General features: G+C 37.5%; 1 protein-coding gene across 4 annotated transcripts in view; it reads left to right on the top strand.

The window, feature by feature from the left end:
• Positions 1 to 22,631, top strand: part of QTMAN (queuosine-tRNA mannosyltransferase) — a 444,567-nt gene that overhangs the window by 34,921 nt on the left and 387,015 nt on the right. For 3 of the 4 annotated variants that reach the window (XM_020984733.2, XM_020984731.2, XM_020984732.2), the window contains exon 1: positions 4,199 to 4,275. The exons of the other annotated variant lie outside the window; for it this stretch is intronic. The gene's annotated coding sequence lies outside the window, so the exon portion shown is untranslated. Of the gene's footprint in view, positions 1 to 4,198; positions 4,276 to 22,631 lie in introns of those variants that run through there. 4 annotated transcript variants of the gene reach the window in all.

Below are 22,631 nucleotides of genomic sequence, written 5' to 3'. Positions count from 1 at the left end.
TATCTAGGAAAAAAAGAGAAAGGTGATCAGTAGTGGGAGGGGCAGAAGATGAAGACCAGAGGAAAGGTTGCTGGATTTGGTGACCTTAGTGTAGAACTGTAGGGAGTTCAAGGAAGGAATTAATGGAAGAGCTAGTGCCTTAGAAATGTTGTTCCCACAGTCAGAATCATACAATTTGAGAGTTAGAAGGGACCTCAGTGAGTGACTGTCTTGTCTAACCCATATGCAAAAAGGAATCCTCTCTGTAACAACCTTGACAGGTGGTTTTCTAGTCTCCACTTGAAGATCTCCAGTGAGGGAGAACCCACCACCTCTTGAGGGCACCTATTCTATTTTTGGATAGCTCTTGTTGTTAGGAAGTTGGCTTTTTGTTTTTTCCTTCCTAACATAAAAGCTAGATTTCCTTCTTGGCAACTCTCACCCGTTGCTCATACTTCTGTCTTCTGAGACCAAACAGAACAAATTTAATCTTTCTTTCTGCTAACAGACCTTAAAGTACTTGAAGACAGTTATATTTTTCCTCCCTTCTCCTCTTTTCTAGTTCCTTGAATGGATTCTTTTTTGACATTCTTTGACATGGACTCATGCCCCCCCCAGTTCCCCCACCTTCCCAAAGAGATGATAAAGTGGCTTCTGAAAAATGGAGAGGAGCAAATTTAATTGATTTTCCAATATTTATTGGGTAATTTGTGCATTCAGCATTACCTCCAATGTGAAATGAACCTGCATTAGGCATTGTTGAGTGATGCAGAGAAGTATGACATGGCTCCTGCTTTCAAAGAGTTTTATGAACTTTTCTTGACCCTTTTCAAGTTCTCTGTGCCTCTCTTTAAGTTGTTGCTCCTGTTGCTGAACAGTAAACGACTTGATAAAACTAAGTACAATTATAGTATGCTTATTAGTGAAGGGACCCACACCCATGAAATTGCTGGTTTAGTTTAATATAGCAGCTTAATATAAGTAATGAACATAAAGGTTAGTAATTCTACTTAATTAAATAAATGGAAAGCTTATTGGTGAGGGTCACAAACTGGTAAAGAATATTAAGAGATAATTGAGGAAATAATGTCTACCAGCCAAACTTGAGAGACGTGGCAACATGAGATTCATTCCCATTATTTATTTCCCACAGTATAATGTTATGGAATATTTTCAAAATTATAATTTTTTAAAAAAATGTCACATGGCAGGGGCAACTAGGTGGCACAGTGGATAGAGCACAGGCCCTGGAATCAGGAGGACATGAGTTCAAATTTGGCCACAGACACTAGCTGTGTTAAGTGGCAAGTCACTTAACCCTGATTGCCTTAAAAAAAAGCCAGTGGAAATTATTGGATTGCTTCAAATAATAAGATTTAGAATATCAAAAAGGAACTCATCACATTTTTAGCTGCATAAAACATTCTCAGTATGTCAGCAGCATGGAAAGCTCCTTGAAAATAGGGAGGGAATGTATTTTTTTTTCCATCTTTTGTACTCTCCATATTACATACCATGGAGTCCTATGAACTCTTAAAAACTGATTGAATTGAGTTGATTCTCAACTACTTAAAATTAAGTTAGCCTCAGCTGAGGATAGCTGTGCCCAAGAATAATAAGTGGTATAATGCGATCTTACCTAGAATTAGAATGACTTCAAATGAGATAATGTATGTGAAAGCTCTTTGTAAATTGCAATGCACTGTGTGGTTGTAAAGTATCATAGTTGTTATCATGAAGACCTGAATTTGAGTGCTGCCTTAGATGTTGTGTGACCCTGGATAGGCCACTTCTTGCTTCACCTAAAAAGAAAAAAAATGCTAACCTCACCTCTGTTATTGTGAGGATCAAATAATATAATATATGTAAACCTTTGAAAACTTAAATGTTGGTTGCTGTTTTTATTGTTTTCCTATGATTGTAAAAAAGTGTGGAAGCAGAAAATGGATCTAGTGTTGTTCCTTAAGAGTCAATTCAAGCTCTTGGTGGCTTTAAAAGGCAAGAGTATTTATAGGAAGAGTTTTTAAATGCTTACATCTTTTGATTGTAGTTTGAAATAAGGCACCACTAGGTTATAAACAACTCGGCTTCAGATAAAAACTTAGTGGGACCAGTATTTGGTGGTTATTTTTGAGTTCACATCTATGTGTTTTTTCCATTTAGAGAAATCTTCTTGGGGGGGGTACAATTCAGGGCAATCCATATTTAGATCAACATTATAAAAAATCCAAATAAATATTATTTCTCTTCAGATATGCCTTACTTTATAGGATTTTTTAATAGAACTTTTTAGTCCTTCAGGGAACTAGAAGGTGCATTAATAGAAGGATTTCCCCTACCAGGAAAGCCCTATCACAGTGAAATTACAGGTCCAGTTCCTATGCCTGTTCCTGTTTTACAAAGAAATAATATGAAAATTAGAGGCATTTGATCTTGGAATTTATCATCTTTTAATGTATATTTGTAGGGGACTTATATGTCATAATTAGAGCAAGGGGACTGTGTCTTTGCCCCCAGAGCACTGAAAATTACAGAGTACAAAAATTTTAAATAATAAGTTAAATAAAAATATCAGAATTCATTGCTGGGCCAAATGGGGCTTTGCAAAAGAATGATAGGGTCAATGTTGGAAGCAATAGGTGGTTTTATTTGTTAAATTTAAGAGAAGGCTCAAAAGGAAGATTTAACTGGAGACATACCACTAAACAAGATTCATGGACAACAAAGGAATCTACTAGGCCTGCTTTGTGATCTCCTACTCTTTACACTGGGATCAAGACTGACATCACTAAACTAAGGCAGCCTGTCCATCTCCTCACAATGGGGCCAGAACTATCACATTTCTTTTGGATGCCGAAAATCTGTGCTGTAAAAACCTCCTTTCCAAGACCACAAGAAAAGATTATGGAATTTTAAATTTGACATCACTTAGATGATGTATCAGGAATGTAGGAAGAACTGTATTTAACACCAACTTAGCAAGATTAGCAAGATATCCTTTCTATTCCATGGGGTGGGGAGGGTCTCTGGTCTTATGTCCTGCACCCCTCTCATACTTAATTGCTTTCACATAATGAATCCCAAAATTGACTTGAGGGCAGGTTTTGTGCTGCTTACCCTTACAGGCCAAAATTGCTAGCTATGGCTATGTAAGTCATAACATTACGAATTTAATCTGTGATTGTACTAGGAATATTTATTTCTTAGACTCAATATTCTTGGCTGTTTTCTTGAAAAAAAGATCTATGGAAGAACAAATGAATGTTTTTGAGAAGTGGTCACTAAGGTTGAGCAGTTATGACAGTACTGCCATGGCTGATATTCTTAGTACCATGTTCAAAAGAAGTATGAGATATGGCCTCCCTGCCTGCAGGATGTTTATGGTTTAGCAAGTAGAGGAGAAATAGATTTATTCATTCATAAAATAGCAATGATTCTTGCTCTCCGTGGGTTTCATGCTTTAAGTAGAGGAGATAGGGCATACACAAAGAAAAGGGAGGAGGAGAGCAAGAATTAAGTACTTAGTATGTTTCAGGCACTCTGCTAAGCATTTTACAAATATTATCTCATTTGAACCTCTCAACAACCCTGTGAGTTAGGTGCTATTAATGTCCCCATTTTATAATTGAGGAAACTGAGGGAAGCAGAGATTAATAGACTTGCCTGGGTTCAAACTCAGATCTTCCTGACTCAAAGGCTAGCACTCAATGCACTGCATGACCCTAGCTAGAATAGAAAAGGTAGCAATATATACTTCTGTAATATAGAATAATAAAGTTTAAATATAGAGAGTTAAATAAATGTAGTTTTCCACAGGTTGTAAAGAAATATTTCCCAAGTCAGTTTGGAATTTGTTCATTTTATAGAACTAGAAGACTAGAAGAACTAAAGTTTTATTAAGATTAGAATTTGCATATTTAAAAATATATATGTTTATTCAATTTATTCCCCCAATTAGGCCAGCATTTAAAGGGAGGAATTAAATAAGAAAGTGCTGATTCTTTTTGTTTTCCTGGCATCACTGGTCTTTAAATATAGTAAGAGTATGTGTCCTTTAAATTGTATGATTCTTTTGCTTTCCAAATCATTACATTTTGTTTTAGGATTCATGTATGATTAGATTACAGTGTTCCTGAGCATTAGTTGCAAAGCTTGCTACAAACAAATCCAGAGCTCAGCCTTAATATTTTGTTTTTCTTTTCTGGTTCTGGTTCATTTCAGGATATGGTACAACACCTAAGATTACGCCTTTCATGTCTAGGACAGCTTTGAGAAAAAGGAATTCCTCACAGCAGGGTAAGGAAATGAGTGGCGTGCAGCGTCCCATAGGGCAAAGTTTCACAGTGAAAATTTTTTTCTCATTGAAGTTGCTTTAAAACTTAATGTTCCATTATTAGTGGTAATATATTCTTGAGTTTGGGCTAAAGTAATCTTTTTTTTTTCCTAGTAAGGAAACAGAATGGTAGTAGCAGACTAAAATAAAAGTGTCATAAGATTTTCTGTAGAATAGTTCTGAAAGCTCCCAATACAATCAACTCTTGATTGTTCATAATAATGGGGGAAGAGAAGAAGAAAGGAAGGAATGGAGAAGGAAGGAAAGAAGGAAACAAGTATTTATTAACTTGTAGATATTTCACAACATTCCTGGGGAGTAGGTGTTATTATTGATTTTAGTTTAAAATTGAGGAAACTGAGGTAGACAGAGGTTAAATGACTGTCTCAGGGTCAGATAGCTGATAATGATCTGAGGCTGAATTTCAATTCAAGACTCTAGGCTCAACCCTCTATTCATTCTAACACCTAAATTGGCAGGGGTTTATGTACTTTATATGTAGTGTCTCATTTGAGCTTTATAGCAGGTGATGTCCCCATTTTATAAGTGAATCTGAGGCCCTCCAAAGCTAAGTGACTTTTTCATGGTGACAGTTTTTTTTTTCAAGGCAAGATATCAATTTATATCTTCCTAATAACTCGATGTCCAGGATTCTACCTACTATGTTGCCTCAGTAATTACTCATCATAACTCATTTCTTTCATTTACCAAATTTTTAAACTAGGGCTGGTTAGAATTTTCAAAACTTGGCATCAGTGGACTTGGATTTATGTCCAGACCTTTAAAACTTGATATAGATTGACATTTATATCTTTTCCTACCTATCTTCTGGTGGATTTTCTGATAAACTATGAAATGATTGAAAGGCAAGCAGTAGGAGGGAGAATGGAACAGAATTCAGGGGAAAAACCTTGGATTAGATAATTAGTTGCAAGCTATAAAACTGGTTATGGTAAAAGAATTGTTAATCTGACAAGGGTCAGTTCTTTGTGGGGCCCAATCAGCCAGACATCCTGCAGGCAGTGGCAGGCTATCTGTGGCCTTCAGGTGGGGTGCTATGGGACATGCCTCCCTACCTGGGGAGGGCCTCCTTAGATGCCTCCCAAAAAGTGCCATTCTATGTAATCTCATCAAGTTGATTGGGTAACTCAAATTAATCTGCCCTGATCAACTTCTTTATCACCACCTCCCTCCTCTGCCCCCCAAAATATTACCAAGGATACTAAATTAGGAGACTCCCTATATAAACACTGCAAGTGAAGCTCTGATACTCTAAGAAAGGAAAAAGTATAATGGAGTAGGAGGCTTGTTCTTAAGATACTGTTTTTTAAAAAATTTTCTAAAAAAACACATAAAATACAAATAAACCGCTCCATGTATAATTTTAGAGAGAATATTTAGTAAGGGTACTTGGCAAGAAAATATGTTCAAAAACGCAAAAATATATGTCTTTTTAATGTGTATACACACACACACTCACACACACACACACACACACAGAGTGTCTTCATATTCTAGGATTATTTAGTTGTTTTCAGGGCCATTTCCCAAAGCTGTTCATGACAGAAAAATTCAGTGCAGGGAACTGAACTGAACCGCTCACCAGTCCAGAAAGGTAGAAAGGACATCCCATTTCTGGGTTCTTTTTTTGCCTTCTTGGATTGGATCCATGATTCCATTTCTTTCAACAAGTTTCATTGTCACCAGGAGCTTTATTCCTGATAGCTTCCCCTGTCTCAGGTATAGAAGTTTAATTTAGCAAGCCATTCTTGAATTGAATATACTAAAAAAAGTGGATGGGTTATTTTTGTTTACCTTGATAATACATGTAGTATATATAAGGTAGAATAATTTTGAAATTTGAATAAAAATGTAATAAAACCTTTATTGACTAAATGTAGTTTACGCTTTTTTATAGTAGTTGTAGTTTGTATCTTGTACATTTCTTTCTCTCAGAAAAAGGAAAGTGTTATAACTCAACTATGGGACCTGATTCTTTTGTTTAATCTTATGCTGATGTGTTCCAAGATTGTTATTTTGATAAGAGTACTCTTTGTAAATTGTGCTGTCAATGAGTTTTGGATCCATAATATTTGACACATATTCCTCACTGGTTAAGATTTTAAAAATGAAAATTGTACTTGTCCAATATTTACCACCATATTATTTCCCTCTATGCTATAATTGTCCAAACAGATTTTTTTAGGAATTTGATATTATTTGAGATACAGTCATTTCTGCTATAACTCAACATATGCATTCCTAGAAATCACCATGCTATGCAAAAATCACGCAATAAAAACCACAAGGCTTATGGAGGGAAATGAAGTTGGGGAAAAACACTGAAAGACTTCATCAGTGATATATTTAAAAAAAAAAAGAAAAAAGTCACAGGAACCTATTGAAACAAAACAAAAAAAAACCCAATGGTAGTACAGTCTCGTGCATATGAAATAGTTAAGAAATCCATAAACACTACGGCAAATAGTGACAGTGTCTGAGGCCTTGGGGTTAATCTGTGCCCTGGTTCCCACAGATCTAGGGGCTGGCAAAGTCAAGTCACTGCAGGGGAGAGGGCTCCCTTGGTGGGCCCCAACTCCAGGCTGTGGGCATTGATCATGGTGGAAGATGGGGGATGGGATAGGGAAGGAACTATCCTTCCTCAGCTCATAAATTTTTTTTGCACCAAAAGATACTCAATTAACCTGATATATTACCTTGAAAAAGACCCAAAGTTTGCTTGTGGAATTGGGGTTTGGAAGGGTCACCCAGTTTTTGAAAGCAAACATAAAATTTGAGTTATGCTCAAATTGTTTCCTAATATGTCAATTGTGTAGGAACAAACTTGTGTTTCAAAACAAGGGTTATAGCAGAACTGAATCTATTCTAGCAAATATTCTGGTTTTAGGGAAATATATATATGTGGATATATCTATATATGTATGTGTGTAGGTATGTATATGTACGCATTATATTACATATATGTATATTATATATGTGTGTGTATATTTTGTTTTGTTTTGTTTTTTGGCCCAGACTTGTAATTTCCTTGGTTTTAGAGAATTCTTAGTGGGGAATTTCCCTCTACCAAAAAGAACAGCGCATGTTCCAAAACTTTTGGCCTTACAGAGTTAACTGAGTCATTGAGATGTGAAGTGACTTGTCCAGAGTCACATACCAGAGTGTGTCAGGAGGTAAGACCTGAATCCAGATCTTCATGACTCCAAGGCCTGCTCCCTATCCACTTAGAATGTTTCTATTAAAAAAGTGGGTTACATTTAGCCCCTGCCATATCAAGTTTATCTAACAGTTTTATTTTATAGTTTTTGACCTACTTAAATACTGTCACGTGACTGCCATGTTTTTGAAGCCTTAGAAGTTTGTGATGGTTTTTCCTAATATTCCTTGTTGTTAGTTGAATAAACCCATCAGTTGAAGAGGTGGTTAATATGTTATATCCCTCACTCCTTTTTCAGGGGTGGTGATAGAGTAAAAATCATCTTCATGAAAGCTCTAACATTGGCCTTTCAGGCTTCAAGAAAAAACATGGATGGATGATATCCAATTTAGCTCCAAATATGGAATGCCAAGTAATGCTGGAAAGTTTAAGTTGACCAGAGATTAACCAGGAATTCAGAGTAGTGAGTTTATCTGATGTGATGAAGCCTGCTTCAGTTAAATCCTCCAACTTGTCATGCTGGCAGAGAGAAAATGGTCCCAATAACTCTCCACAGATTACCTTGAATTCTCTCTCTATAATGTATTCTGTCCTAATAGATGTAGACGTAATAAGATCTTAGTTCGCTGTACCAAAGTGCATGAGTCTCATTAAAGTGCTTACCTCTGATCATATCATCATCTCCTTAAGCGAAAACCATTGATGGCTCCCAGTTGCCCAAATTTGTTGTTTAGCATTCGAAGCTCTTCATGATTTGGATCTAGCCTAACTTCCAACCCTTATATTCCATAGAACTTTCTTCTTTGCCTGATTGTACCAACCACTGCACTACCTGGGTTTCACCAAATGCATCATCACTAGTAATTCATTAAATGACAGTGAGGAAAACCATTTAAGTCATCTTTCTTTTCAAAGTGAGATTTAATATGCTTGTTCCGGGATGTTGTTGTCCAGGGAAAAAAAGTAAACGTTTTGATTTTGGAGATCGACAATCCAGTCTGTCAATCACTTTTTTTTTTTGAGAAATGAATGCTAATCAAAGATTGTTATCAAAAGAATGCACATACTTGCAAAAGTGACTGATTGATTAAATGCAGTGAAATACTAGACTAAAAGATCTAGGGCCAGTGGGACATACTACCTGCTTTCTACTTCTTTTTCTTTTTTATTATCTCTTGGGTTGAATTAGTTCTCTCTTTAGGTATGTACCATACCTCTGTTGTTTGGCAGAACTTAAAATCTAGTTTAGTCTATTTCACATAAATGAATTATTTTTCATTATGTAGTAGTCCTCATTCTGGTGTTTCTAAGTGATTTGAAATTTTAATGAAAGTTGTGCTTAATTTTAAAATTGTTTCTACAGTTCATTTATTGGGTAGCCATTTTCATTCCTACTTCCTCTGATCCTGACCTGTGAATTTAGAACTTGTTTTCAATTTTTTTTTTGCAATAGAATATTCTTTGCAAATGAGAAATGCCTTTTCATTGATCAAATATTATATTCACCTGTTTGTTTAAACATGTGTGAGAGTATTTGACCTAAGGTATTATTTTGCATTTAACAAATTGTTAAATTATATTCTATTCCCAGTGTTGACTAGGATGAGACAGTACTACACCATCTTCCTTTTGCTTTTACATTTTTAAAGTACCATTTTGATTTGGGGTTTTGGCAGCTCTCACATTAGGCTAAAACACACAAAGCAACAATAATTACAACTATAGTGTTTGTTTTCTCAGCTTTTCCTAGAGCTAGTTTTCCTGAATTGTTACTAAGTTTGTGATTACAAATGGTCTTTCTGTCTCATTAAATGAACTTTCTCATATAGTTCAGCTTTTGGAACCATATTTTGATCTGTTAGAAGTTTTGAATTCTCATAATGATTCTAAGGAAATACTTTTTTTTCCCCCTCTCTGGTAATAATTCAATTCTTTTCAGCTAAGCATTTGTTAAGTACCTACTGTATGCCAGGCACTGGGCCAGGTGCTGGGAGTGAGGGAGAATACAAAGAATACAAAGACAAGAACAAAGTTATTACTACTAGTTATTATTACATAATAAAAGTAATAAATCAAGGAAGCATCAAGGAACTTCTGTTGAGGAAAAATAACAGCACATGGATGAATAAATAGAAGGTATACAAATAAGGAGAGAGAACTAATGACTTTTTAAAATCACATTTATTTAGTATTTAATTTAATTTTAATAATAATTTAATCATATTATCAACATTATTCTCATTGGGCAATTTAGGAGTAATAAAGGCTAAAACAGAGTTTATGGTACGGATGCAGAAAACGGATGGATTTGATTGACTAATTTAAATACTGTGAGGTAGGTGTGCTGTAAAATTCAGGGACTCTATGGCTGCCTTCTGAGTGCAGAGCTGACTGTAACCTTTGACTCTTGGATCTGAGTTTGTAAGGTCTCTTCCAGGGGGTGGTGCTTGAGCTGAGCCTTGAGGGGCCCATGAGTTCCAAGAGGGCAGTGCTGAGAATGGGAGAACATTTTAGACCTAGGGGAGAACCGGGGCAAAGCCTGAAAAGAGGAAGTAGAGTATAGGGAACAATTTTCATGGAGTGTGGAGTCTGTGAAAAGAAGAAGGTGTAATCAGCCTGAAAATTTAAGTCGGAGCCAGATTTGAAAGTGTTAAATGCCAAAATGAATCGTTTGTGTTTGATTCTGGAGGCAGTAGACAGCTGTTGAGGTTACTTGTGCTTTAAGAATATCAGACATGGGGAGGCTGAATTGGAGAGAAGACAAACTGGATCAGGGAGACCAGTCAGGAGGCTATTGCAATAAGCTGGGAAAGGAGTGAATGATAGGTCTGCAAGGCCTTTAGCAATGCTGTCCAAACTGGGAGTTAATTACTGACTATACTTTTTAGACCTTCAGCTCAGGTTTACAGCAACCATTCAATACCTATTACTTAATAAGAATTGTCTGACCCAGTACTTTCCTACCCTCAGAGAGCAGTGTTAGAGATCTGAGGAGATTCTGCAGGCCACATCTGGTGGAGGAAAGCTCCACAGAACTAGATGCAGGTCATAATGATGCTATCCATCCATATCAAGGGACTCATGCAAATTTGTGATAAATGCTTGGAAAATTTGTGAAAGGGAGAGGGTTCTGTGTGAGAGGAGAAGAACCTAGCTATGACTAGCCCCTGTAGAGCTCTCTAGCTATTTGGCTGAGCCCTTTGCTACTCTAGAGGATAATCTTGAAATGTCATCAGGCAAGGTAGCCAGCCCCAGTGATGCCTAAGGAACAGATAGAGATGGCCTGTACCAGTTGGGCCAAACCACTGCCACCACCTCAACCACAACCTTCTCATACACCCTGATGGAGGCAGGCAGGATCCCCAGTAATAACAGCACCCTCTCCCTTCCCCCACCACCAGTCCCTAGGGGAACAGCTCCTCTAGAGCTTCAAGCCCCAACCTTCTCATTAGCTACAGCTACTCAAGACCTGGAAGAGTGACTTCTTGTCACCAAAGTCTTTGGCATTGTCAAGTGGTTCAACATTAAAAAAAAAGATAGGGCTTTATCAGTGGAAATGACTCCAAGGAAGATGTATTACCATCTGCCCTGCAGCTTCCCCCTCCCCTTCTTACCTCCCCACCTGATGTATTAACTTTACATGTTAGAATGTAAGTGCCTTTAAATCTGGGATGGTCTGTTTGTATCCCCATTGTCTGGCACATATCATAAAAGGAATTTTACTCACTCCTTCATTCACTCACCATGAACTGTCTGGCCAGGGGGCACCATGATATAAGAAAGGGGAGAGACCAGAAGATCCCTATATAATGAGGCTGTCTGTGGAACCACCATTGTCTGGACCCAGTAGGGGCTTGTCTTGCCAGTTAGCACTCTGCCTTTTGTTTTATAATTCTTTCACTATGGCAGACTTTGTGACTGGGCCCCCGGTGGCCTTTGGGGTCTTCAGCAACCTTATACTGTAAACTTTCTAATGGTGGAAATGGTCTTGTGGCAGTCCTCCATGGTGGTGATAGAAACAATTGACAATTTCTCCAGTGCAGTCTATCACTTACAAAAACCAGTTTTTTTACTTGGAGAACCATTACAAAATCTTATTTTCTATGCCATTCACTCATCTTTGATTCCTGGGGTTCTTGAAATATGCTTGCTAATCCAATAGCAGTTGAAATAAATCATGTTCTGTGCCCTGTCTCCAGTTCTCTTTCCAAGCACTCACTCAGCTGCCAACCATAGTGGCCAACTGGAATTACCTGGGAGCCAAATAACACTGAGTTCCATGGCAAATATCATTCATATCCAAAAGTACGTACGATCAGAGCAAATACCCTGCCTTTCCACTGTGCTCATTGCCAGTGTTGTAATGTGGTACCACAGTTGTGGTGCTGAATCTGGAATTAGACATCCTGTGTTCTAATCCTGACCCTGTTATTTATTACCCATGTGACCATGGCAAAATCTATTTAACCTTTCAGGGCCTTAGTTTACTGCTAAATGCTGATTAGTACTGATAATCAAGCTACTGAAGTGATTAGATATATTTGGATTTGTACTATTTGAACTTATAATTATGTAAAAAATGATAATTGTTTCTAAATCAGTAGAAATATACTATGTACATTTGAATAATTTGACCACTGCAGGGAATACATTATTCACACTAATCGGGACCTAACTGGAATCATATTTTAAAAGGAGGGAACTGACCTAGATGACCTCAAAATGTCAAAATTATCGGGCAGTTCAGGAGTTTATAGGGTTTATAGCATAGATGCAGAAAATATATGGATTGATCTGATTGACTAATTTAAATACTTTGAGGTGAATGTGCTGTCAAATTCATAGCTAATATGGCTACCTGTGTGGCTAATATTTTGGCTGTCACTTGTGACTCCCGTAGACGGTCTTTTGTTGTGAGTGCAGCTTGAGCTGAACTTTCAAGGGCATTGTGGTTTACAAGAATCACAGGTGAGGTGGAAGAACATTTCAGAAATAGGGGAAAAACTGTTGAAAGGTCTGTAGGCAAGAGATGAAAAGTTATGTACAGGGAAGAGCAGCTGGACCAGTTTTCTTGAAGTGTAGAGTGCGTGAAGGAAGCAATGTATAACTGGCCTGAAAATGTAAGTTGGAGCCAGATTGTGACCCTCTGATCCTGTCATTACAAGCCAGATCTGTTCTCTCTCAGGGCCTGACCCCTGTGGGGATTTGTAGGCAGTAACCACAAACAGTCATATACCTCCTGTTCTGGGGCACTGGTTTTGCTTCTTAAAAAAGAAATGCAGTGCCACAATTACAGGAGTCTTACTGCCATCACCATCACAGACTGCTACCCTCTGCCTTGACTTGCTAACTTCCTGGACCTGGTGGAGCAGGCTGCCACCAAATAGGTTCATCACAGAGCATACGATCTAATTTACATCAGCCCAGGGGATGAGCAGCAAGGAGGCTTTCTAGACTCATTTCCAGCAATTTGGATATATGGTGAATCCATCAGTCAGCAAGCCTTATTATCTTTCTATGTGCCAGCATGCTAGGTGCTGGAGATAGAAAGATAAAAATGAAACATGAAATAGTTCCTGCCCTCAAGGAGTCTTGTCTTCTAGGGGTATGAGGGAGACCTGTACAAAGATTACATACAGTATCTATACAAAATAACTATGAGGTAGTATTTTAAGGTCACATTACTTTTGGACTCTGTAATTCTCCTGCCCCATTCCAGCATTTTATCAGCTTTGTCCTCCAAGGTCTAAAATGTTTACACTGTAGTGATCTGCTTGGATGACATCTTAAGCAACTCCTAAGATCTTGAGCCCCACATCCAGTTAGAATGAGCAGGACTGGCTCTTTTTTTGTGAGCATGGCCTCTGTGCAAAGTTAGATGTATGACAATAAGGAAAAATCATTTTGCAGATGGTGATAGATTGGCAGGGAGTCAGGACAGACCTCCAGAAAGTAGATCCAGTAGAAGTCTATCTCCTTGGAGTATTTAAAAAATGCCATCTCCGGTGTGTCTTTCCAAACCACAGCAAACAGACCCAAATGTCATCATTAATAGCTACTTATTGAACATCTACCACTTTCTCATTCTCAAACTGCTTGTATGGTGTGATGTTGTGTTTGTGTTGACATTGTGCACAATTATTTCATTAAAACTTAGATCGTTGTTAACAGGATTCCAAATTATTTGCTAATAAAAATTATTACCTGGTTCAGGCAAATAATATCTTAGCAAGGTCACAGAATTTCCTTGTAATTTTTTTTCTTATGCATTCTTTCTACCTTAAACAATTACCGTCACAAACAAACAAACAAAAAAAAATAGTACCGAATTTCAACAATTAAACTATGAAAGTTGTCACTGGCCATTTTGAAAGTCTACTTGATTCATTCATTATAGAATAGTTAATTACCTAGAGACAGATTATCCAGTTTATGCCTCCTCCTCTCTTCTCCTCCTCTACTGCTATGTACCCTTTGGCCATTTTACTGCTTGTTAATTAGTACCTCTGCCACAAAGCTATAGGAGAAGAGGAAGGAGGTTGAAACACAAATTGCTAGGCTTTACTGTCAGGGTTTTGGGGAAAGGAGACTGAAACCAGTGACTGAAGGTAAAGTTTTAAAATTTTACTTGTTTTAAACTAAAAAAAAATCCTTTTCTAAAGTATTTTCATGATAAAGGAGTTCTTTTTTTTTGGTGGGGGGAAAAGTTTCCAAAAATAATTGGAACTTGTGTATTATTTGTATTCTTTGACTGTCTGTGAGCACCAGAATTGACAAAGGCTTAAATTAAAGGGTTAGCAAGCAGTCTGCTGCTTGACACTCTTTGGTGGTGAAGTAGCTCCCTTTTTCTCTCTCACCCACATATATACACCCCTTCACAGATGGATTGTCCACTGTAATTTTCCTTTTGAATGTTCGTATTCTACAGCTACATATGGCTTTTTCATAACTATCCCTAGCTCTTTGTACAATTTAAAAATCAAATCACATATTATGTAATAGCTACCATTTATAAATATAAATGTTAACTATTCATAAATATGTAATAATATAGCTGCAATTACAATATATTCAATGAAATTATATTCACTAAATAAATATTTAATGCTCACTGTCTTCAGGGTTTTTCTCAGGTAACATAGGATAAAACCATTATCCTAAGCTCACAAGGAGAATTTGGAGTCAAAAGGTTCTGGGTTTGAATTCTGGCTCCTTACTAGCAAATGTTGAGATTATTAGATTTCTAACGTCTTTGAGCTTCTGTTTCCTTATTTGTAAAATGAGGGCTGTCATGATCATAGACTGAGCTCTGGAAGAAACTTCAGATGATCATTTCTTTCATATTACAACTGAGAAAACTGGGCCCTGGAGAGGGTACTTTTCCAGATCTAAATCCTTTGATTATCTAGCAGATTCTGCCTTTAGGTGCTCTTCTTTATATAGTACTTTAAAGTTTACAAAGTATTTTCCCCACGAAAGCCCTGTGAGGTACATAGCTTAAGTACTTTGTTGTTGTTATTATTATTATTATTATTATTCCCAACTTATATATAAAGAGAGTTTAAGTTGAGGACCAGGGGCAGTCTCCTTTTTGTATTTGTATCCTCCACTCTTAGCACAACACCTAGTACCTAATAGGTGCTTAATAGGTGTTAGCTGATTGATTGATTGAAGTAGCTTTCCTTAGGTGTTAATGCTAGTTAAATGTATGAGAGTCAACATTTGAACCCAAGTCCTTCCTCATTCCAAGTTTAGTGTGCTTTCCGGGTGACCATAGCTGCCAGAGCATTTAGTGGAAAGGTGCTTCTTTTGTTTAATGGTGATTTTAAATATGGTTCCAGCCTCATAGAATTGTGAATGCCCCTGCTTTAAGTTGTAATTTGCAGTATTCTATATACATTCTTGTGAAATGAAGACTTGCAGCACTGGCTAAATTATTTTACTTCCGTTAAGATAGATAATTGAATTAGGGCCCACCTAGGCCTTTGGTGGTAAGTGAAGTATTGACCTTTTCTTACAAATTGTTGGAACACTGTATTAACTTTTACAAGTTCTTAACGCAGACGCGTATTAAGATGATCTTGTCTGTTTTATAGATTTGGAGACTGAGTCAGGCTTTGTAACCTGCTTGATAGTGTGCTGTGCCGTAACAGCTGCAAGACAGAGACCCAATCAGAAAATTTAATGCGGAGGTTTACTGAAGCGTGGGCTGCAAGGGGAAGTCCCAAATCAAGCAGCCCCGATCAGGGGCAGAGCTCGGGTTTATAAAGGCAGAATTGATCAGGGGTTGAGTAGGCTAGGGAAGATAGAAAAGCCAAACAAGCGGTTGGTTAGTTCATAATAAAATCATGAAACCGATTGGGTGAAGAAGATTGGGGCGGATGTCCTTCTTGGGGGGCTTTCTAAGGCGGGAGCTCTTGCTTCCGGGAAGGAGGGCGTACAAGATGGAGGTCAGAGAGCGAAATGGGGCTCCGTACTCAAGTGTAGGGGAAAAAAAGGCATTAGTATGTTTATCTTGGATTTTTTGTTCTATCCTTAAGCTTAACTAAGCAACTCATTTTAGACAAGTCAGTTCCTTGATGGTAAGGACTCAATCTTACATTTGTATTTCCTTCAGTACCTCACACAGTTTGGATACTTAATAAATGTAATTTTGTAGTGGAAATGTGGAAATCTGTATGTAGAATTTCTAGGCATATGGTATTATGCCCACCCTTTGGTAAACAGTGGGATTGAATGGGGAGTGTTTGTGCTTCTGGTAGAGATTGGACCTCGTGACTTCTAGAAATCTATCTTAAGATCAGTCAATCAATAAAGATTTATCAAGTGCCCACTCTGTGCCTGGCACTGTGCTAAGCACTAGAGACACAAAAAGAGGCAAAAGACAGCCCTTGCCTCAGGTTTACAGTCTAACAAGCAAACAAATATACAAGTAAGGTATATACAGATTTAAAAAGGAAATAATTAACTGAGGGTAGGCACTAGAATTAAGAGGAGTTGGGAAAGGCTTCCTGTAGAGGATGGGATTTTGGTTGGGACTTAAAGGAAGCCAGGGAAACCGGTAGATGGAGATGAGGAAGGATAGAATTCCAGGGTTGATGGATAGTTAGAGAAAATGCCCCAAACTGGGAGACGGAGTGTTTTGTTTTCGGAGTAACCAGGAGACTAGTGCTATTGGATCAGAGTATGTGTTGGGGCATAAGGTGCAAGAAAATTGGAATAGTTGGAGGGGTTCGATTACAAAGGGCTTTGAATGTTAAGTAGAGGGTTTTTTCCTTTTGTTTTTTGGGGGCAGGGTGGCGGATCCTGTAGGTAGTAGGAAGCTAGTGGAGTTTATGGAGTAGAGGATGACATGGTTGGACCTGTGATTGAGGAAAATCACTTTAGTGGATGAGTGGAGGATGGCTTAGCGACTTGGAGAGACTTGAGGCAGATCCACCATCAGGCTATTGCAGTGATCCGTCCATGAGATGATGAGGCCTACACCAAAGTAGTGGTAGTGTCAGAGGAGAGAAAGGGATGTATTACAGAGATATGTCAAAGATATTTCACTGACAGGCCCTGGCAACAAATTGGATATTGGGAGTGAAGTTAAGAGCGCTTGATTCTAAGTGGAGAAGATGAGGAGAGGGTAAAGTTTGATTCAAAAGAATATAATTACGTGAAGTGCTCCCATACTTTTCTCATGATGGTTTTCAGAAAGATAAAGGTCTCAATTTTATGCTATTGGACCAAGGTGACTTTTCAGAAAGTTCATTTAAAACTTTGGTTTGTAGTTTTATTTGGTTTCTCATATTAAATTTAGACTTTGGTTTTTAAATTTTTAAAAATGTGACATAATTTTGCCTTTAAAAAGATCTTAGCTTGGCACTTCATTTATATGGGAGCAACATTACCACCACACTATCTTGTTTGCTTATTTTTGTCAGAAAAAAGTAACTCCCCAGTTCTTACAGACTAGCCTTAAAATCCAACATCCTAGATAGAATGCCATTATGGAAATCCTTAGCTCTGGGACTTGGGCAGAATTTATGCTGCTTCAAACATGTTCGTGGTCGGGGGTTTGGGAGGGAATGAAATTATTTATGCATTCACTATCTATATTTGTAATTGGTTAATACCCCCACACCAGGATACTTTTGATCAGGGAAATATTAAACAGGCCTATGTATATTTTGATACTTTAGGCTATGTTGCTAAGCCAATAATTTAGTTCTCCTGTGCAGTAAATATTAGTAGATATAACCCACATAAACAAAACCTCTTTGGGAGTACAATAAAAATCAATAGATAAAAACCACATAAAAGCTCCTCCAAAAAAAATTATTTATTTATTTATTTATTAGGCAATTGGGCTTTTTGGTCTCAGAACTTCTTTATATTCTTAAAAATTTTTTGGGGCAGCAAGGTGGCTCGGTGGATAGAGCACTAGCCCTGAAGTCAGGAGGACCTGAGTTTAAATCCAGTCTCAGATCAAACACTTGACACTTACTAGCTATGTGAGCCTGGGCAAGTCACTTAACCCCAATTGTTCAGTGTTTTAAGTGTTAGGTGGAGATTTTAAGATATGGGGAATGGGTTGGCTACATAAGGTGACTTTGAAATATATCACAGATTACTTAGAGAAAGTTGTCAGATTCCATTGAAGTGTTTGTTAGTACTCCTGGATTATGAATAGTAATACTGGCAATTTGTTTTGATGATGATGTTATACATCTAGGAGAACCTTCTCAAAGTTGCCCTGGGGAACATCCTTAAGCAAATCCCCTTAGAAGCAGTTTGGATCACCTGTCAATTGAAGGTGGCTGTCATGACCTTTAGTTTTCTGAAGGCTAAACATTGCCAGTTTGTTTTGAGCCTGAAAGTGTGGTTCTTGATTCTGGCTTGTCCATAAAGAGCCTTGTACCCTGGAGTTCTCAAAAACCCTTCCATTCCTAGACGGACTTTGTTAAAAAGAGCTGTATTCCTACTGGTTTTGTAAATTGTGATACCACTCTAGAATACCTTAACACAGTGCCTGGCACACAGTAATCCCTGGATGAATGAGTGTTGACTGACTGACTAGAATATTTATAGTATCTGTAGTAGGTGTAAGGGTGGTGATTGATTGAACAAATCAGTCAAGTCACTTCAGGCCACTTAAAGTAAATGATAAAATGATGCTCCTTGATATCTTAACCAGGTGAGAGCACATCTTGATCAATCAATAAGTCATAGACTGTAGACTAAGTGCAGAAAAATTCCTTGATCAATTGGGTTAGAACTAAGTGCAGGAAAAAGTCCTTGTTAAACAAGAAGAGTGTTCAAATTAACTGAGGCAGCTTGGCAAAGCCACACGGGGCCTGTATAAAACCAGAGAGCCAGTTCCAAACCTGAGAGATTTCAGCTAGCAAAGAAGAAAGCTAAGTGTCCCTGAAAGGAATCTGTGGGGGGACATGGCCGGGGCGGGGGGGGACCTGCAGCCTAAAGGGCGCATGTGGCCCTCTAGGTTCTCAATTTCAGCCCTTTGATTGAATCCAAACTTAAGCAATTGATGCTGATCCAGGGCATCAGGCTTGGGTTCAGTCTCCTCCCTTCCTCCCTTGAAGGGGAGTAGACCACATGAACTTTGGAGGTCCAGAGGACTTCCCATCAGCATCATAACATTGTGTTTTGAACAGATGATGTCATTCCTGATCCCAGTGGCTAAGGACATACTGAAAGAAGATTCATTGTGTAGAAAAAGCCCAACAGAAAACTGTACCATATCTAAGGGGAATATCTTGAAGACTATAGCAATAGAACTTCTGGGAGCTGTAAATTACCATTTTGCCACACAGACTGTCTGAGCTAGAACCCACTTTCCCTTGGACTGTGTAAATATTCATAGATGAATGTGTCACAGATCTTTGGGGGGAATGTTTTGTACCACTTGTTCTCACTGTAACATCATGGTAACATCCTCCTTTCTTGAACATGATTGCCTTTTGACTTTTGAATATTATGTGTGTTTTCACTGTGAAATTAGCATCCTAGTACTTAACTGATGTTTTACAGTATAAAGGATAAACTAATAAAATTGTAATTTTAATCCAAGGTGCTGTACTGCAAGTTACATGTATAATGTACACTTCTATTGGATTCATTTTTAAAATTTGCATTTGTCATAGCTCTAGTGACATCGTATGTCATGTGAAGAACCCAAGGATCTGATACAATATCAGTAAAACTGTCTCATAGGTATGATTCAAGCAGTTTTATTAGCAACATATGGGGTATGAAGGAGCCACAGAGGGGACCTTTGAGTGTATGGGTGCTGGTCTGTCTTTTTTGGCAGGTAATTATATCAGCCCTCCTGTATGTTGTTATTTGTTGCTGCCTGGAGAATTTGGAAAAATAACTACTAATATGTTGATACAAAGGATCAGAATAAGTTATAGTTATTCAGTTTTTATAAAATTGTTTGGAGAGAAAAGATGTGCTTATTCAAACCAAATGTTTTCTTTTAACTTAGATTTAATCCATCTTTTAAATTAAAAGGCATCTCTTTAAGTATACGAATTTTTCTATCAACTGCTTGCAAAACTGAGTTGAAACATATGGAAATGATCTGTTTCTTTTATCTTGTATTATAATCTTTCTTAAATACTGATAATGTATAGTTACGTTTAATTTTGTTCCTAATGATTCAGAATGAATATATTTCTTTGTGTTTCTTTATTTGTTAAATGCTCATGTGGTACTGAGCCCACTACTGGAAGTTGTATGTAGAACAATATTTGGACACTGTTCTTGTCCTCTAAGACCTTTTCCTTTTTAAAAGAGACACTTGTAAATATTATATCATGTAATCAGCAGTGAGAAAAATATTTCAAAAACATTAGTTGTAACAGATGATTTTTTTTTAAATTTGGAAAAAACAAGGGACTATTTTTCCTTCCTGAATGCTAGATTTTAAAAATTTTCAATTTGTACTCTCATCTTTTTTTCTTTTGTGATAACAATACATCAGAAGATTTTAATTATTCCTTGATTCTTAATGCAGAGCTTAAGGTAGGGGTGTGTGTGTGTGTGTGTGTGTGTGTGTGTGTGTGTGTGTGTGTGTAGAAAAAAAACAGTCCTTTTCTTCTTCCTTTCTTGGACTCCGTGCCTAGACCACTCCCTTTCCTGAAAGACAAAGCCAAGTTGGGAGAGATTGATGGGAGGAACTTTGAAGGGCATCCTGGGATATTTTCATCATTAGAAAAGTAGAATGTTAAATGTAAAAAAAAAAAGGGATATTATTTAACCATGTCCCTACCTATCCTCCTTACCTTGACTTGTCCTTAAATGCTATTAAAAGATGGTCTGTTATATGGATAGAGTTAGGAGTTAGGAGAACAGGATTCCTATCTCACTCCAGAGGTATTTCTGGAGGGATGGCCATGGACAAATCATTTTATCTCTTATTGTAATGTAACCAGAGCCCCAAAGCTCATTGGTATAGGACTCACTCCCCGTGGGTGGAGATGAGTGCTCTGCATCTGTACCCATCCACTCCCTAGAGACTAATGTGTTTCAAAGGGGAGGAGGATTAAGCTCCATGTTTGCAGGAGTCAGTTTGTATGCTTGTGAATACAACTTTTGAAGTAAATATTTCTTTGTAAAAGCTATTATGGCTGTTAATGGTTAAATGGAAGTGGGGTGCACCCTTGAAATGTGAGGGAACTCTGTTGGTCCTGGTTGGTGGGCGCTAGAGCTATTTTCAGAGAGTCTAGATATTCCCAGATCTCCTTAAGGGTACTAGAGAACCCTAGGGGAGAAGTGAAATGTAAGATACCTGGCCTTCAGCCATTTAGGGCCAGGGTTCCCAAGTGATATTATAAAATGGGAATAATGCTTTGCACTATCTACCTTAGGGGGTGGTTGTGAGGAGGGCACTTTATAATCTTTAAAGTGTTCTATTAAAACAAAAAAAGCGATTTAGGATTATTATTAGTAGTACTTAGAATTACTGTGTCCTTATCTTGACTGACAAGGCTCTTATTTAGGTCCAAAGATGATAGTTAATCCACAGCTGGCTTCCTGGGTTTTCAAGTTGGAGATGGTTGGGAGGGTCTGTTCTATTTGGCATCTGGTCCTATGGCTGTTACCTGGGGAACTAGCCCCATTGTTTAGTAAATTGTCAAATTGTCTTAATCCAGAAATGGCAAAATTGGTTTCTTTTTTCTTATGTTGTTAAAAGTTTAGAAGTCAAGCTGTTCAGTTTTTAGGTTGTAGTGATATGTAAAGTAGCAATAGTATTTATTTCTTGAGTGGTGGTCTAAATGCCTGTGACTTTTGTGATGACGTGATTTTACCTGTTTTTTTCCTAAATTCATTTGTACCTATTTTTAAATAAAGAGAGATTAAGCTCACAGTTGAAAGGCGGAGAAAAGAAAATCCTCATTCTACTAGTGAAAATCAGGGACCATGATTTAGCGTGTCATTTTAAGAAAACAAATATATCTTAGTTTTTATCACAGTTTTGTTTGCATACTAGGGCTGTATATTTCTTAGTTAACATTTTTTATTTTATTTAAAAATAAGTTTTATTGATACCATTTGTAATTACTTTTCTCTCTCATCCCCACCTCCTTCTCCAATAACAGAAAAACAATTGCCTCCAGGATTAAATAGAGTATCCCAAGTTTTAGTACAGTTTACAGCTATTAAGCATAATAAAGCTGTTGTTCAGCTGTCTTTAATTGTGTCCAACTCTTTGTGACCCCATTTGGGGTTTTCTTGGCAAAGATACTGAAGTGGTTTGCCATTTCCTTCTCCAGCTCATTTTACAGATGGGAAAACTGAGGCAAATAGGGTTAAGTGACTTCCCTAGGGTCACACAACTACTGAGTGTCTTAAGCCAGATTTGAACTCAGGAAGATGAGTCTTTCAGACTTCAGGCCTGGCATTGTATTTACTATGTCACCTGGCTGCACATACCTGGCACATATAGTAGGTACATTATTAATAAATGCTTATTGATTGAATAAAAAAAAACCCATCCTAAACTGTCGTTTTTGACAGAGTATGTAATATTATAGTCTAGAGGGAAGTATTACATCACTATTTTTAATACCATTGCTGATTTTTCATCTCAGAGTTTAGCTTCCTTTTAGCGATCTTTTCAGTTAACGTTGT

The sequence above is a fragment of the Phascolarctos cinereus genome, unplaced genomic scaffold (genome assembly GCF_003287225.1).
Source record: "Phascolarctos cinereus isolate Bilbo 61053 unplaced genomic scaffold, phaCin_HiC Scaffold_726;HRSCAF=1367, whole genome shotgun sequence".
Taxonomy (NCBI): Eukaryota; Metazoa; Chordata; class Mammalia; order Diprotodontia; family Phascolarctidae; genus Phascolarctos; species Phascolarctos cinereus.
This window is presented reverse-complemented; position numbering and strand designations above follow the sequence as displayed.